The sequence below is a fragment of the Salvia hispanica genome, chromosome 4, assembly GCF_029641045.1.
Source record: "Salvia hispanica isolate PSC_SH4W2 chromosome 4, Shi_PSC_v1, whole genome shotgun sequence".
Classification (NCBI taxonomy): Eukaryota; Viridiplantae; Streptophyta; class Magnoliopsida; order Lamiales; family Lamiaceae; genus Salvia; species Salvia hispanica.
The window spans coordinates 39,277,424-39,287,628 of NC_142695.1; positions in this window are offsets into that span (position 1 = coordinate 39,277,424).

Consider the following 10,205-nt stretch of genomic DNA (forward strand, 5'->3'; position numbering starts at 1 on the left):
CTCGAAGTTATTTAAGGCTTATAACTCGCTTTTATAGTGGGGCTTCACAACTAAGTAAGTAAAGGCATCCTCTATCGTTCTTACTTCATTCAGATTGACTTGGCTTATTAAAGGAAAAGGCTTCTAAGTTGAAATACCTCATATTTTCAATTACTTTCACTAAGGAGATCATGCCGTATTGTATTCACTGGCTCATGCGACACAAACAAAAACTAGACCTAAAGACTCTTATCATGCTGACAATTACATGCATTGACTCCTCTCCCCTCCCACTTCACTCAAGCTTGTCCCCAAGCCATCGTCGTGAAGGGGGGAAATAGAGAGATCAATCAATGCAACACTCAACAAACAGTTTATGAAAATAAAAACTTCTCACACTTAGACCGAACAACGGGCTAAGTGGGAGAAGACACAACAAAACAGAAAACATAAACTTCTCACACTTAGACCAAGCATTGGGCTAAGTGGGAGAAGACACAACAAAACAGAAAACATAAACTTCTCACACTTAGACCAAGCATTGGCTAAGTGGGAGAAGACAACCACAAAGTGCAAATAACAAACAACCAACAAAAACAAAGAAAAATAACTGAGAACAAAATTTAAAAGTTACTTGGTCCTGGGGGTGATTCACTTCTGGGGCTGGCTCCCTCGAGAGCCAGATTGGGGTGGGATTCCGGGTCGGGTCATCTTCACTTTATTTTTCGCCGGCTGCTCCGGCTCCTCTTCTTCCTGTTCTGGTTGGTCAGATACTGGCTTCCTGATCATGACGGACTTTGATTTTGTTGGGATTGACACTTGCTTGGGGACGGGTGGGGAGACCATCTGCTTGAGCGGTTGCGGTAGTCGCTGGACGGAAGGACTGCTCTGGACTGGTTGCTTGACCTCGCTGCTGGACCCAGGAGTTACTTTCGACTGGGTCAAGGGAAGTGTCTTTTGCAACCATTTCATCATCTTCATTACAAGGTCCACAACCTCCGTCATGCGCTCGTTTTGCTTAGCGGACTTCACTACCAAGTTTGCAATATTACCCCTAAGGGTCTTCACCTCTTCTCAGCTCCCGTTCAATTCTTTCCTTATCCCCCCAAGCTCCTTCACCATTTCCTTTCTCATCATCTGCATTTCTTTTCTCACATCCTGAACATCCTTCCGCAGCTCTTCAACTTCTTCACTCGGCATGGCCTCCGCAACCTCCTTTGTCTCCGCCTTCACCTTATCTCCTACCGTGTAGAAGAAGGTTTGTTTTCCGTGCGCTTGAAGCAACCCCTTGTTGAAAAAGTATTCAACACTGAAAACCTCAGGGGGCTCGCACATCACGACCAAGGGTGCGGCTTTGGCTATCTTCATTTCAACGTTCCGCTGGAGATAGGCGCCTAGGAGGTGGCAGATATACATATGTCGAGCAGGGTTGCTGGTCATTTGATGACATGCTTGAGCCAGCCAATAACCCAGATGTACCTTAACGCCCTTTGCCATGCACCAAGTGAAATAAAGGTCGGTAGTTGTAAGAGCTGAATTTGCAGTTCCCATTAAGTTGTAGCTGATAAACGTCTGAGCAAAACGGAGGATTCTGTCCTCGATGTGAGAAACCTTGGAATAGCTTGACTTGAATGCCCCTGCCTTCGAGTGAGTGATTAATTCCCAGGCTGCTTGTACTCTGAATCCCGGCGTATTCTTTGGCACACCGATCATCCTCTCGTTCCATATTCCTTCATCATCCTCAGCCTAGGTGAACAGCCCCATCCTCAAGGACCATTCCCGAATGCTCATCTCGTGTTCCTCATTAAAGAGCCTGAAAGTTATGGAGTCCGCATCAAGGTCAGAGGTGTTCTTCAGTCGGAATGTGGAGAAAAACTCCTGTGCTAGGTCCACCGGTACTTTCTCCTGGCTGTGCTTTAGCAACCACTCGAACCCTATTGAATAGATACATGCGCAGAAATCTTCATCGCATGCAATCATCCAAAGTTCCTTGGGGCTGTACTGCTTCCCAGACTTAGCCATTTTCCCTACACTGCATCGTTCCTTGTACACTGTGGCCCGTTTCTGATCGTCGAACTGCCTCATAGATTCCAGCAGTTCCTTAGTCAGCCATATCTCCGGTCGTCCCGGAACAAATTCTTCTTCAGATTCCCCAAGTTCAGAGTCGGACTCATAGGTAGGCTTGTCTTGTTCCTCGGCAGAGGGATCTTCGGTCACTGGGGAAAGGGTCTCCTAAACCTCCTGGACGGAGGGAGCTTTCCTTGACCGTGTAGACGTGGTCGCCACTGTCTTTCCTTTTCTCGCTCTCTCCTTGACCAGGCGACGTTCCTCTACCTCTTCAGCATCTGTCCCTCGGGCAGGGAACTCTTCCTTCTCCGCAGGAACTAAGTCATCAACTTCGTCGAGCAGGGCATCCTGGCTCGTCTCCTCTCTGTCCTCTTGGGGTTCATCCTCTTCCTGGTCATCCACCAGGTCCACGATCAAATTCAGCCCTCCCTCAACGGGCTCCGGTACTCCAGTAATGTGTAAATCTGTCTCTTCCAAAAGTTTTCCCGGGTTTCCCCCACATCATCCACCATCGGGGTTGCCCCCTCAATATAAACGGGGGTTTCCCCCCTGACATCACTTGGGGTCGCCCCCTCTTCCATGGGTTCAAGGGTCGCACCCCTAAAATCCGTAGGGGTTTCATCCCCAGTCTCCATAGGGGTTTCCCCCTCAACCATCGATTCGTGAACAGGGGTTTCCCCCTCAACAGTCCTTTCCACAACAGGGGTTTCCCCCTCCGCAACGTCTTCTATAACAGGGGTTTCCCCCTCAGCATCTCTCTCACCCTCAGAGTTAGAGTTTTCGTTACCTTGTCGTCCGGCCTCCATCTCTGTTCCGCCGTTCGTCTGCCCACCATCTTCCATCCGCTCATGCGCCGCCTCTTCTTTGTCCGCCTCCCGTGAAGCGGTTTCTGCATGTTGAGATCCAGAGTCCGGTACCCCGGTTGAATCTTGAAGCTTTTCTTCCTGCTGAACTGCGGGTTGTGCCGCTGAATCCGCTGGAATTGTCAGTGATGGTATGGCCGCCACGAATGTCATTAGGCTAGCGGAGAACAGAGCGTATACTTCCTTCGCTTTCTCGACGCTTCCCAATTTCTGCGTCAACTCTGCCAACAGAGCTGCGTCATACACCGTTGGCTGCGAACTTCCGGTGGCCTGGGTTGAATCCATTACTGTAGATCTGAAATTAAAAAGAAACTTGGTCGAATTTGGTTAGGGTTTGTGCTTTAGAGAGAGAATGAAAGTAGAGAGAAGGGAGAGGAAATGCAGTTTTCGCCGATTGGGATTATTGGAGAGAGAAGCGACGGTTTGCCTTTTCTGATGAAAAGATGGTGCGGTTGCAGGCGTGATGTAAGCAACCGTACTCCTCCCATAAATATCGGCCAAATTTTGAAATTCAAATTATCTCCATCCTTCCTTGACCTCTTCCTCCAAACTCTCCTTGACTTCTTCCTCCAGGCTTTCCTTCCCTAGCTGACTTCCCTGACCATGACCCTTTTTTTTTAAGAAAAAAAAAAATTGAAGACGCCAGACTCCTGGGTCAAGGTTAGAGAATACAAAATTGGTTGTTCCTTGGAGTCTAGTACTTCGAAAATATTTTTGGGAGATTTAAATTGTATATACTATTTTTTTGGATTTTCCTTTGTTTGAAAAGCAGTTAAACTATTTACACATTCCTTTTGAGTATCCCCGAGATTCCCTGGTTCAGTGCATATTTTCAAAAATGTCAACCAATTTACCTAACCCAGGAATTCATCGAGAATAACTCCTCGTCTATCTAGGTGATAGTAGAGAGTGCGCGTAGTGGCAATTCCTCCACTACACACAGCTCAGAATTATCCCTATAGACTTTCACTCTATGACCATTAACAAGAAAAGGGACGGAGTTAGAGGCACTTCCCTGGATTTCCACTGCTCCGTTTGCGCGGAGGCCGACGATGGTATATGGACCGATCCAATTTGACTTCAACTTCCCTGGCATCAGCTGGAGCCGGGATTGGAAAAGGAGCACCTTATATCCCACATGGAGTTCCTTGACCCGGAGATTTTTGTCATGCCATAACTTCGTCCTTTCCTTGTACCACATGGCAGACTCATACGACTCCATCCTTAGCTCTTCCAGTTCTTGTAACTGTGATTTCCTTTCTTCTTCACAAGCCGAAGGCTTCATGTTCAACTCTTTTACTACCCAGTACGCCTTGTGCTCGATACCCACGGGTAAGTGGCACATCTTGCCAAACACAAGCCTGTAAGGAGACATTCCAATAGGCGTCTTAAAGGCAGTTCTGTAAGCCCATAATGCATCATCGAGCCTCTTGCTCTAGTCCTTCCTTGACGGATTAACTGTCTTCTCGAATATCGCCTTGATTTCGCGGTTAGAAATTTCCGCTTGGCCATTAGACTGAGGGTGGTACGGGGTAGATACTTTATGGTGAACACCATATTTCTTCATCAGAGCCTCGATGGTGCGACATAAATGTGTTCCTTGATTTGAGACGATGGCTCTAGGAACTCCATATCTGTTGAAAATATTGGCCTTCAGAAATTTTGCCACCTCCTTCGATTCACATGTTATGGTGGCCTTAGCCTCTATCCATTTAGACACATAGTCTACCGCAACCAATATATATGTGTTCCCACAGGATGATGGGAATGGTCCCATGAAGTCCATCCCCCATACGTCGAAAATTTCGCACACAATCACCGGGACCTGAGGCATCTCGTCCCTCCTTGAAATTTCCCCATGAAGTCCCATTTGTTGGCATCTCTTGCAACACTGAAAAAATTCAAAAGCATCTTTATTGAGTGTCGGCCAGTAAAAACCGCTGTTAAGAACCTTCCTTGCTGTCTTCCTTGGTCCAAAGTGACCTCCACATGCCAAACTGTGGCAATGAATTAACACATCTCTTTGTTCCCATTCGGGAATGCAGCGCCTAATCACTTGATCTGAACACATCTTCCACAGGTAAGGATCGTCCCAAAAGTAATATTTGGCTTCGCTTTTAATCTTCATCTTCTGGGCCCGAGAGATTTCTTCTGAACTCGGCACCTCTCCCATGACCAAGTAGTTAGCTAAGTCAGCAAACCACGGCTCTGCGTTAAGCGTGCGCTTCCCTTTATCAACCTCTCCTAGACCGGTTTAAAGCCAAAACTGTTTCCCAACTAATCCGTCTAGGAAATTCCCCTAGATAATACAAATGCTCTTCAGGGAAAACATCGGGTATGGCTTCTTCCGTTTCCCCTTGATGAATTCTGCTCAAGTGATCAGCTACTCGATTCTCTGTTCCACTTTTGTCTCTCACTTCCCAATCAAACTCCTGTAAAAGTAATACCCAACGGATTAACCTCGGCTTAGACTCTTTTTTAGCCAGTAAGTACTTTATTGCTGCGTGATCTGTGAAGACTATAACCCTCGACCCAAGAAGATAAGGTCGAAATTTTTCGAACGAGTAAACGACAGCCAACATTTCCTTCTCCGTGGTATCATAGTTCTTCTGAGCTTGATTTAGAGTCTTGGATGCATAGAAGATCACATAATTCCTTCCGTCGATCTTCTGCCCTAGGACGACTCCCACAGCGAAATCACTCGCGTCGCACATTATCTCAAAAGGGTAATTCCAATCTGGCGCTTTGATAATTGGTGCTGACATGAGCCTGTCCTTGAGCAACTGAAATGCCTTCTTGCACCCTTCGTCAAAGACGAATTCCACATCGTTGTGTAACAAATGAGTGAGCGGTTGCGCGATTTTCGCGAAATCTTTGATAAACCTCCTATAAAAACCCGCATGACCCAGGAAGCCTCTAACTTCCTTTTGGTTCGTGGGGTAAGGTAGCCTTGATATCCTCATCCTGAACAAGGCCTTGTCTGGGTCTAGGGCTATCCCCTTGAAACACTTGACCTTCTTTCCCCTTACTAGCCTGTATGGGTACCTCCTCGTCAATCTCCAGGGTCGGTCCTTCATAGCCCCGCCCGGATCTTAAGGTGATTTGACTAATATTTGCTCGGTCTGGTGGTTTGACCGTGGCAGGAAGTTTCCCTTCATTTCCCCTCATCTCATGCAAAGAAACTGCGATCTGGGACAGTTGCTTCGCCATCATATCCATGGCGGCTTTATGTTTCGTCTGGGCGTCTTGCAATTTGTGAACCACATCGTTGTTGGAATGCAAGTTATTCTGCATGAACTGCTGTGAATTCACTAGATCGTGGACCATGTCATCCAAACTCCTTTGTGGCCTGGAGTTGAATTGATTAAAATTTGATCCTTGACCTTGGTTCTGCCCCTGGTTCTGCCGATAGTTCCCTTGATTCCCTTGGTGGTTATTGTACTGGTTGTTAGACCCTTGATTGCCTTGGTGATTCGGTTGGGAATTCTGATAGTTCCCCTGGTTATTTCTCTGGTGAGGTGGCACATAAGAGCTCCCTTGGTTGTTCTGATTCCTATTTCCCTAATTAGTATGGTCTTGATTCCTGTATCCCAGTTGCAATTGCCCCTCTTGACTTTTTCCTGACCAGTTGGACTGCCTCTCTGGAGGGTGTGCATAATTCGTGAGCTGCAGTGGGGCTGGCTGACTTTGATCATTGTCAGTCCATCTAAAATTGGGGTGAGTCCTCCATGGGGCATCCCTCTGTCTTCCTTGGTTCCAACTTCCATTTGGATTCAAGCTCCCCATCGAATTTGCTTGAGCTTGGCATTCCCCTTCACAGGGCTGACTGTAATAAGGCTGAAGTTGCCTTTCCTCTGGACCAGGGGGTTTCTCATTTTCCGCTCGAGCATAAGGGTTGTATTTCTCAATTGCATTCAGCAGTGCTTTCTCCAATTTATCTAACCTGTCTTCCACCTTCGTGTCATCTTGTTCCGTTACTGCATTGGCTGACCCCCTTCTCAATATACTCCGCGGGTTATCATAGGCCTTCTTTGCCTCGATCAATCTTCCCAAAGTTTCTCTGGCTTCACTTGCTTTATATTTGGTAAAACTTCCCCCGCTTGAGGAATTCATCAAGTCCTTTGACTCAGGGTTTGCACCTTCGTAAAACAGATAGTAAGTCTCCGCTTCAATCATCCTATGGTTCGGACAAGCATCCAGCAATCCCTTGAACCGGGACCAATAAGAGCTCAGAGACTCATCATATTCTTGCTTGCACTCCTGGATCTCCTTCTTTAAGGCATTCGTCTTGTTGGACGGAAAAAAATAATCCAAAAACTCCAGCTTGAAATCCTTCCATGTGTTAATCGAGTCCGGTGGGAGCCTCAGCAGCCAAGTATTAGCCTCCCCCTTGAGGGCAAACGGAACTGCACGTAAACGGTAGTCCTCCTCAGTTGCCTCGTTGGGGCGCTTTTGAATGCTACACAGCTTACTAAACTCGTTCAAGAATTCGTAAGGACATTCGTTCCTTCGTTCAGAGAACGTGGGCAAAACTCCGAGCACATTTGTCTTGATATCAATAGACCTCCGACGCGGGTTTGAGACTATTGCATGGGCGGGTTCACCGTCGAGATGTGCGGTGAGTGACCCTATCTCCGGATCGGGATCTACTAAATGAGCCATATTTGGGTCTTCCTCCTCCTCAGTCTCGGAACGCTCTGTTTCTGTTGACGACTTCGAGTCTTCTTCTCCTGACGAATTCCACTCCTTCTCACTTTCTGATTCGAACGGAAATGGGTCCACTGTCCTCAAACTTGATCTGGTGGTGATAGTGGACGTAGACTCCTTGACTTGCCACTTGTATCGCCCGCTCCCTGACCCAGATGAACTAGCCAAACTTCTAGAATGGAAGCTCATGTTCATAAACTGTCAAGAAAAGCAAAATAAGAGAAATTAACTATTTACACCAAATCCTCAAACGCAATAACAATAAACGCCATCCATCCCCGGCAACGACGCCATTTGAAGAGCTATTTTTTTTCTTTTTTAACGATAACGTGTTTAGACTGTGTGCACAGAAAAGAATAACAAGTTTCCTAGGTCCAGCAAATCCACTAGATCACAGGGCCTAGGAGCTCACTGGTCGTTGGAAAATCTCAGTCGTCGGACACACAGAATACTTCTTCAAAAACCCTCAACCACTTATACTAAAATTTAGCACAGGGAAGTAGGGATCGATCCCACAGAGACGAATGCGTAATTAAATATGCTCAAGGATTTGGAAATTATTTTTGGGTTGGCTGCTGCCACGCATTTTTGGGTTGAGGAAATTAGACTAAACTTGGAATTGAAATCTGCTACGCTAACAGCTAGATCTAGGCAGAACAGAAATCATGCATGTAACTGGAAATCGAGACAATCACTAGATCTAAGAAACTATTCTAAATTACCTAGACCTGGGAAATAAACTGACGGTGGGGACCATGGCTGAAAAAGCAGAGTACGGACGAAAAGCTGGAAAAACAACTAACTAAAATACTAACTAACAGCGACATCATCTTCTTCAAATCAAATTGCATCAAAACTCAGTAGAAACAGGTATGAAGCGTAATCGGAAAACAAAGCAGAATACATTTAAGCAATTTAACGAAGAGCAATTGGGAACTAAACAGATCTACGGCTACTAGACGAAGTTAAACAGAAGGTAAACAGAAAACTCAAAATCCATGCACTACTCGATTTCCCCTGTTCAGATCCAACCTCGGATGCTAAATCCACTCCGAATCCAAGCATCCGACACAACTCCGGCCAAAAGTAAATCCATAGCTTCAGATTCAACAAACAACCTCCGATCAACAACAACAACACAGATCCACAGCCGAATTCCCCAGATCAAGCACAAAATTGAGCAAAACAGAGATTAACATGCAACTGCCGAAATAAAACTTCAAACAAACAGAATCAACGCAGATCAACACAAGATAACTCCAATATAACAAAAACAAACTGAATGCATAGATAATCTGTAACAGCAACAACCAAATTGACTTCCAAAATGCGAAGTTCAAACGAAATAAAGTGCAAAACAGAATGAAAGTGGATTGTTTCTTCGCCCTTCACGCGGACGGTGTTACGACTGACTTTCTCGGAAGATGAGACCCTTAGAACCCTAACTACCCCAGAACTCCCATTTCCCAAGTGTGTGTGTTGTGTGTGAGCTAAGAGCAAAATCCGTTCTCTTTGTGTAGTGCATGCTCCTTTATTCATTGACGTTGAAGTGAGGCCCAGCGAGGTATAGATAGTCTTTGTTGCCCTCAGCTATTGACTCCCTTCTTCTAGCCTCCTTTTCCTTCAGTTCTGCTCGCTTTTCCTTCATTTCCTTCGCTAGTCCGTTTCCTCCAGCTCTTCATGGATCTAGCGATTCTGTCACACACCTGGCTTAAAAACTGTGTTAGACCCAGTAAAATATAGTGCTTTTCACCACATAACCGATGCATGAAATTAGCCTTATCAGTTACGAAATAAGTAGTGGTGGTCATACTCGTTATTAAGTAAAAGCAAAGGAGAAAAAGTTGTCATAAATGAATATGGACTATTTGCATAAGTCAGACAGAAAATGAAATTTGGCTTATTTCTAAGGGATGGAGGGAATACTATTTTTTTTGGTAATGACCCCTATATTCTACCAACACATCTCACTCATAGTATTTAAAAGTATGACTCATATTTTATTAACTTTTTTTCAACCCACTTTTTACTAGTACTAAATTTCTTAAAACTCACAAACATCTTTAATTAATGGGGGACGGATGGAGTAAACTCATATTGAATTAATATTATATAAGTGGTGAGATCAATAAAAATTAATTAAAGAGTAAAAAATGAATATTCTAGCTTAGGACCATGCCAAATAAAATGCGGGTCACTTTTAATCACTAGTCGAGCCTTCAATTTAGTCCATTTAATCAGTTCAACTCAATAAACAAACTCACGCTTCTTCCTTGAAAAAAAAAGCAAAGAATGAAAGTAAAGAAAAATAATGTTGTCACATTTGTAGGTGGGACAAAGTAGAGAAACAAAAGGTTGGAATTGTATTTGTACCGAGATATGGAAATGATCTTCTGACACGAATTGTATTGTAGAGAGGATTATATTCTTCCTAGTACTATAAGACAAAAGGAAAATGACTTTCCTCCTACGAAACCGACAAACAAATAATTTTAAACAATTTGACATGAGCTTCGCAACATGAATTGCACAGCATGCATAAACTATGACAGCAATTGCATGTATATACATGTAATGTAACATACCATA